Below are 7,938 nucleotides of genomic sequence, written 5' to 3' on the forward strand. Positions count from 1 at the left end.
TCTTGTTCAATAAAGTTGTGCCATACAAAAAAAAATAGTTCAAAAAAGAAGAAAAAAAGAAAAAAGAGAAAACAAATAACAATAATAATAAATAAGCAAAATATACCTTATAATTTCCAAAATATCTCTACTTTTTCTCAAAAATATATTTTGTTTTCCTATTTTCATTCATTTGTTAGCCATGTCCTAAGTCTACGTTACATCCTACTAAAAGTCTTTCCTGATTTTAGGGAGCTATAGTTTGAAGTAGAAGCTAGTTATATGGGCTAAAATGATGTAGTGGTGCATTAAAAAAAAAGAAAAAAATAATAAATTGGGTTTATTAGCATTTTTGTTTGACTTAAGATTGTATTATTTTTAAGCTGTGGGCATATTTCTTTCATATTGGTAAGAGCGTGTGATATTACTTCTTTATTATTTTCTCTCAAATTTAGCATTCATTGGAGTGACTATTTTTATTGGGTTTAATTTTCTTGTGAGAGTATCACTACTTCTAGTGAGATTTGGGGTTTGACATGTCATTCTTGAAAGTAACTATGACAAAGTATGTTGGACTGATGCATGTGGATGGTTGATGTGGGAGTGATATTTCTTTAGACTTGAGATAATGCTTATACTTTTATTTGATTGCTATCATTAGTCTGATTGAATAAATACGAGTGTTTTTTTTAAAAAAAAATCATTTTGGGTTTGAATTTTGTTTTCGCTTAAATTGCTAGAGACTAGCAATAAGCTGGTTGGGGGGTATGTTGCGTGTTAGAAAGTGTATATTTATAAAGGAGAAAATCGTCATTTTACATTTCAAATCTTACTAACACCATTACTTTTATGTATTTAAGTCTCTTATGATTTAATTATATGTGTTTTATTTTAATTAAGTATTTTATGTATTTTAGAGTCATCGTGGTCATTTCACAATGAACGAGAGATCAGACAGCAAAACGGACATCACTTTTGAATTCAGGACAATTGAAATCCTTAGAAGGAGCATAAAAGGAAAAATTATACTATTCACATGTACGGTACTATTCACATGTATAGTATTGTTCACGACAATGTTCACATATACGGAACGATGACCTGGCATTGACTGATGATGTGGTATTGACCGATGAAGTGTCACGATACTATTGGACTAAAATTCTTATCCAAAATAGGTCAGCGGAGAATACGTGGCGTTGTTAGTGGATCAAAAACCGCGCGTCCGATACATGCATATACACGGAATTGTTTACAACCAAATCGCGTCATTATTCAAACTGCCTGGTCAAACCGTGTGGTTAAACCGTGTCATTATTCAAACCGCATACTGTTGACCGATGACATGGCACAATCCTGAGCGTCGAAAATGTTTTTAATCCAATAGCAATGATTTATTCAGTGTATCTATAAAAAGGGGGGCTCCCACTCTAATTTGGCATCCCTTAATTCATTTTTTAATTCCATTTTCTGTAATTCCTTCTACATCTTGTATTTTCTACGTATTTTAATAAATTTCTATTTTACCCCTAGTTGAAGTCCATATTATAAGTCAAGATCGAAAATTAAGGAAGTTAAAAATAAATCGAAGGACTTTTTTGTCAAATAATATCATTAACGGCTGCTAAATCAACAGAGCTACATGGCTATAGTCAATTTGATTATGATTCATACTTAGATCAAGCAAATGCCATCAATTTGATAAGAAAGTAGTTGAACTATGACCCTTACTCCACTTGCAATCTTAGATAGAAAGATCATCCTAACTTTTATAGTTTCATGAATTCCAACATAGCTGACCAGCAGCACCAGTTCCACCAGGGCAACAAGTTCCTTGAGCTCCTCAAATCTCTCAGCCACCATTTAGGCAATACAATCAAAATTAGAGCTACTTATAAACCAAACCATGGGAAGAGACACTAAAGAATTTAAGAAATTTAACTCACTCTGCGCTAAAACAACAAAATCGCACCATTGATAAGCTGCGGAATGAGATAAGAACTTCTATCAATTGACAAGCCCAATCAATCTCAAACCTCAAGAAGTTGGTGGGTTAACTTGCTTCTACAGTTCAAACCTTGGCGATAACTGTTAAGAAAAAAAATTTTCCAAGTCAGTCAGTGCCCAACCTTAAAAGATACATGAAGTGAGTACTAATTCACCGCCAACAACATTAAGAAGTTAAAGACATCATAACCTTACGAAAAGGCAAAAAAGTCGATAACAAAGTAGAGTTGCCAGTGATAAAGACAACTCAAGTTGAACCTTTGGACTCTAAGGACTTATCACCAAAAGAGAAAGAAGAAAGCATGCCACAAGAGTATGTCCCTAAAGCTTATTTTCCCTAAAGATTAGCTAAAGTAAAGAAGGGAAGTTCCATAGATGAGACAAAGGAAATCTTTAAACAGGTACATGTTAACCATCCTTTTGCTTAATGTTATAAAATAAGTGCCCTATTATGCTAAGTTTCTTAAAGGCCTTTGCTTTAAAAAAAGTATTCACGTTAAAAAAAGGTCTTTCTAATAGAAAATATTAGTTTGATACTCTAACACAAAGTTCCTCTAAAATTTACAAACCCAGCCTTCCCTACTATCTCATTTGATATTAGGAGCCACATATATGAGAATGTTTTGTTGGATTTAGCGGCTAATATAAATCTTTTGCATTACTTAGTATTTGTAAAATTTGGATTGGAATAATTACACCCAACTCCAGTTGAGTTACAAATTGTAGATCGATCGATGAAAATACCTCAACAGTATTGTGGACAATGTGCTTATCTAGGTAGATAAGTTTTTTTTTTGGTTGACTTTATTGTGATTGACACTCAATCAAAGTATGATTCGAAGAAGCACATCCCTATTATTTTTTGTCAACCTTTTTTGGCAACTGTGATACTCACATTTAATGCAGGACCAGAAATATGCAGTTATCCTTTGGTAACATGACTATAGAGCTAAAGATCTTTAACATTGCCAAACAACCTCGCAATGCAAATAAAGGAACCATTCATATAGATTTAGTTGAAGAATTAGTTGATCATACTTTTCCTTCTAACTTTAGTATGACCCTTTACAAATATATTTAACTCACTTTAATTTAAATTTTGATGTTGACAGATTAATTGGCAAGGTCAATATCCTACTCAATTCATCACTATCGATGGATGCCAATAAATGAAAGTCAAGAATGGAGTAGTTAGCACCATAAGGGAAGCAACTTAGCCCATCATCAGAAGCACCATAAGGGAAGCAACTTAGCCCATCATCAGAAGCACCATCGAACTCGAGCTCAAACTGTTACCTAACATTTTGGAAGATGCATTCTTGAGAGATGAAAATAATTTGCCAATAATCATTTTATTCTCTCTTGATGATAATGAAAAGAGTAAGTTGTTGGGTATTTTAAGAGAGCACAAAGAGGCATTAGGATGGACTATAACTAATATAAAAGTATAAGCCTAGCAGATTGCATGTACTATATTCACGTTAACTAAAATGTTTAACTTACAATAGAAATACAACGCCGATTAAATCCTAATATGAAAGAAATTGTTAGAGCTGCAGCCCTTAAACTATTAAATGTAGGTGTTATTTACCCATTTTCTAATAGTTCATGGGTGGGTCAGTCTTGTGCAAGTTGTTCTTAAAAAGTCAGAAGTCGCAATAGTTACTAACGTCAACAATGAATTAATATACACTAAAATGACTTAGTGCATATGTATTTATTATAAGAAGTTGCATTCTATCGCATGAAAAGATCATTTTTCTTGACCATTTATCGATCAAATGCTTGATAAATTAGCAGGTCATGAATTTTATTACTTTCTAGATGGCTACCCAGGACATAACTAATTTTTTATAGCACTAAAAGACTAAGAGAAAGCCACTTTCACTTGCCCTTTTGACACTTTTGACATAGGAGAATGCCATTTAGATTATACAATACACATGTTACATTTCAACGAGTATGTTAAGCATTTTTTCTGATAAAGTTTTAATCGATGTTTAATTAAAGATTTCAGTGAAATCTCTAGACCTTCATTCAATTTACTTGCTAAGGATGCACCATTTATTTTGATGATTCATGTCTTGCGGTATTTGGAAAATTAAATCAATTGCTGACATCATTACTCATCATTCAACCCCAAATTGAAACTTACCTTTTGAGCTCATGTGTGATGCATCTGATCATGTAAAAGGAGCAATATTAAGACAAATAGTTGATTGAATTCCTCATGTTATTTACTACACTAGTATGAAATTGAATGATACAAAGTTAAATTACTTGACCACTGAAAAGGAAATGCTAACAGTTGCATTGGCATAAAAAAAAATTTGTTCTTATCTCGTAGGAAGTAAAATAATTGTGTTTATAGATCTTGTTGTTCTTAAATATCTTCTTATAATGAAATATTTGAAGGCCAAACTAATTCTCTGGGTATTACTTTTGCAGAAATTCAACATTTAGTTCAAAGATAAGAAAGGCATAAAAAAATGTGGAAATGTGGTGGCAAATCATTTTTCTCGTCTCATTTTTGACATATTTTCTACCATGGCATACTGATATAATTAACTATCTTACTATAAGACAATTTTCATGGCATTGGACTAAGTAGGACAAAGCTAAATTTTTTGTTGAAATAAATATTTCTTTTGGGATGATCTTTATCTGTTTAAGTTTTGCACGGATCAAATTGCCAACGATGTGTCTCTGAGAGCAAATTTCAAAACATCCTGTCATCCTGCCATGATCAAACTTGTGGAGGCCATTTTAGTGGTAAGAAAAAAACTACTAAAGTTTAATAATATGGTTTCTATTGGCCAACATTATTTCGAGACACTAACAATTTTTGTTCTTCATGTGATAGGTGTCAATGTATAGAAAGTATTACTTGAAGGAACATGATGCCACAAAACCTTATTTGTGTAGTTGAAATTTTTTATATATGGGGAATTGATTTCATGGGACCTTTTCGTCCTTCTTTTTGCCACTAGTTCATACTGGTTGCCATTGACTACGTATCCAAATGGGTAAAACGATTCAGTGCAGAACTAATGATTACAAGGTGGTGATATAATTTTTGAAAAACAACATTGTTTCAAGCTTTGGATTCTTTCCGATGATAATCAATAATGGTGGTACACATTTCTACAACAAATCATTCAAAACTCCTTTGAAAAAGTACTCAATTATGCATAAAGTGGCGACCTCATACTATCCTCAAGTTACTGGCCAAGTTGAGAAATCAAGTAAATATTAGAAAAGACGGTGAGATCAGACAAAAAGAATTGGTCATTGAGACTCGATGATGCATTATGGGCATATGAAACGACTTTTAAGACCTCTATTGGGATGTCACCCTATAGGCTAATATGGGAAAGCTTGTCACCTACCTATAGAACTCGAGCATCGTGCCTACTAGGCCATCAAGAAATTGAACTTTGACAAACAATAGGCTGGTTGGGAAAGAATATTACTACTAGCAGAACTTAAAAAAATTTACAATAATCCATATAAAAATGGCAAGAATTACAAGTAGAGAATGAAAGTCTTTCATGACAAGCAAAATTATGAGAAAATCTTTTACACCAGATCAAAAAGCATTTTTATCTAATTCTCACTTGTACCTATCATCAGATAAATTACGCTCTCGGTGGTTTGGTTTATTTACTTTTCACACTATTTTTCAACATGGAGTTATTAAAATTAAGAATCCAAAGAATGATGTCACTTTTAAAGTTAATGGTCAAAGATTAAAAATCATATGTAGAGTACCAACCACATGAAGAAAACACCTAAATAAATTTGAGTGACCAATAAAATTTTGACTGAGACTTTTCCCATTTCTTTTTGAAGATTTAACTCTTTGTTATTTTGTTTTACTATTCCTTTGTTGATTGAAATTATTTGTTTCCTACTAAAGTATGTTTGTTTAATAGTTGTATTTTCTCTTGTACTATATATCATGAGTACTTCAATAAGAAAACTCCTCTTCAATCGCCTTAATGAACTTCTACATGTAAAGCGTCGCCTAACCAACCTGCTCGAATTATGTAAATCACATAATTGTTGGGATCTACAATAACCAACATTAGTATCCCATTTTGAAGACCTAGAAAGACAGTTGAGGACAATAGAGGATGGTCATGATTTGCTCAATGTATCTATAAAAAGGGGGGCACCCCCCCTAATTTGACATCCTTGAATTTATTTTTGAGTTTCAGTTTCTATAATTCCTTCTCTATCTTGTATTTTCTATGTATTTTAATAAATTTTCATTTTATTCTTAGTTCAATTATAAGTGACTAATGTTTTTTAAGCTTGGGTTGAAGGTGAAGTCTCAACATGTGCCATAGGCTTTATTTAGTAAATTTATTTTCTCTTCCCCTTTAATTTTTGTGGATGTTTTGACTTTTCGTCGACAAATAGTAATAATCTTTTCTAGATACCGCACTGGTTTAATCGGCTCCCTAGTACAAGGTTAATATTATTTGGCACGATAAGCCATTGGCACCATATTGATTAGAGTGTCGTTCATGAGGAGTGGAATCCCCCCTCATGATTTAATTGGCATTAATAAGAAAAATTTAGCCCATGGTGCATGTTGATGCAAATCCAGATACCCAAGTGCTTCATTTCAATAGAGTTCGCTTTAATTTATTCCCGCCATTCTAATTTAAATTTTAGGACATTCCAAATCATTTTCACCACAACCACCCATTTAGAAAATTAATTCTACGCATAATTAAATCCACCTCCTCATGGGATCGACACTCGTCACCATTGATCTATTCTACAATAGATACGTGCACTTGCGAGTTCAATAAAATTTACACAAGTAGTTTTTTGCACCGTTGCCGGGGAGGTAAGTTATTTTAATACGTAGAATTAATTTTTGTAAATAATTTTTTTAATTATTTTTTGTAATTTTTTCTTATTAAAAATTAGAAAAAAGTGAATCTACATTTTGAGATAAGAATTTCTTTTCTCTTCTTTAAAGTTCTGTAATTTAATTTTCAAGTTATTTTTTCTTGTTAATTTTTTTTTGTTTATCTTACTAATTTATTTTTAGTAATTTATTTCACGTATTTTTTTAGTGTGTTTTCATAGTAAGATTATAATAGTGTGATAAGGTTAGTACCGTAATTTCTCCTTCTTCTTTATTTTTATTTGTTTTGTTCTTTTTTTTGTGTTCTTTGCATGCATGGTCGAAGGTCATTATTACCTAATCTTGAGCCTATAGACCTTGAACTCGAAAAAACATTGCGCACAAAGAAACACGCTGCAATTAAAAGTAAAATTGAAATGAATTTGCAAAAACAACAACAAGCATCACAGGAGAGGCCATTTAAGGACTATTTCAATCCCTTAGCTAATTTGAACACATCATATATAAGATATACAAATGTAGCTGCTAGGAGTTTTGAGTTAAAACCTAGTGTACAAAATTATCTCCCAACATACATTGGTTGCTAATAGCATTACATCATGGGAACAAATGGTAACAAAATTTCCAAATAAATACTTCCCAGTGCATAAAACCAATACTATTCACAGAAAAATTTCAGAGTTTACCCAAAGAAAAGACGAGTAGTTTTTTGAAACATGTGAGCGATTCAATAGGCTACTTTTAAAGTGTCCACGTCATGGGTATGAAAAATGACACCAATGCCAATACTTTTTGGAGGGATTATTGCCGCATATGTAAGAATGGCTAATGGCAACAAGTGGAGGAGAGCTAATATCAAAAAGTGCATCAGAGATTTGGGATTTCTTCCAGCGACAAGTAGATAATTCCCAACAACGACATCTATCACTCAAGAACACTAAAAGAATTAAGGGAGTGAATGAGATTCCAATTGTCGAGTCAAGTTCAGAAATTAAAGAAGTCAAAGAAATGGTTGAAGGTCTTTCCTAACAAATAGCATCGTTAATGACTGCTAATTCAATAGAGCC

General features: G+C 32.4%; 1 non-coding gene across 1 annotated transcript; it reads right to left on the reverse strand.

Annotated features, from left to right (window-relative positions):
* Window positions 1-7,531: 7,531 nt before the first annotated feature.
* Window positions 7,532-7,635, reverse strand: LOC112101322. Its single transcript, XR_002907448.1, has one exon. It is a non-coding gene; the product is annotated as a small nucleolar RNA R71 (small nucleolar RNA).
* Between the last annotated feature and the right edge of the window lie 303 nt (window positions 7,636-7,938).

Source organism: Citrus clementina, unplaced genomic scaffold, assembly GCF_000493195.1.
Source record: "Citrus clementina cultivar Clemenules unplaced genomic scaffold, Citrus_clementina_v1.0 scaffold_2, whole genome shotgun sequence".
In the NCBI taxonomy this organism is placed as follows: domain Eukaryota; kingdom Viridiplantae; phylum Streptophyta; class Magnoliopsida; order Sapindales; family Rutaceae; genus Citrus; species Citrus x clementina.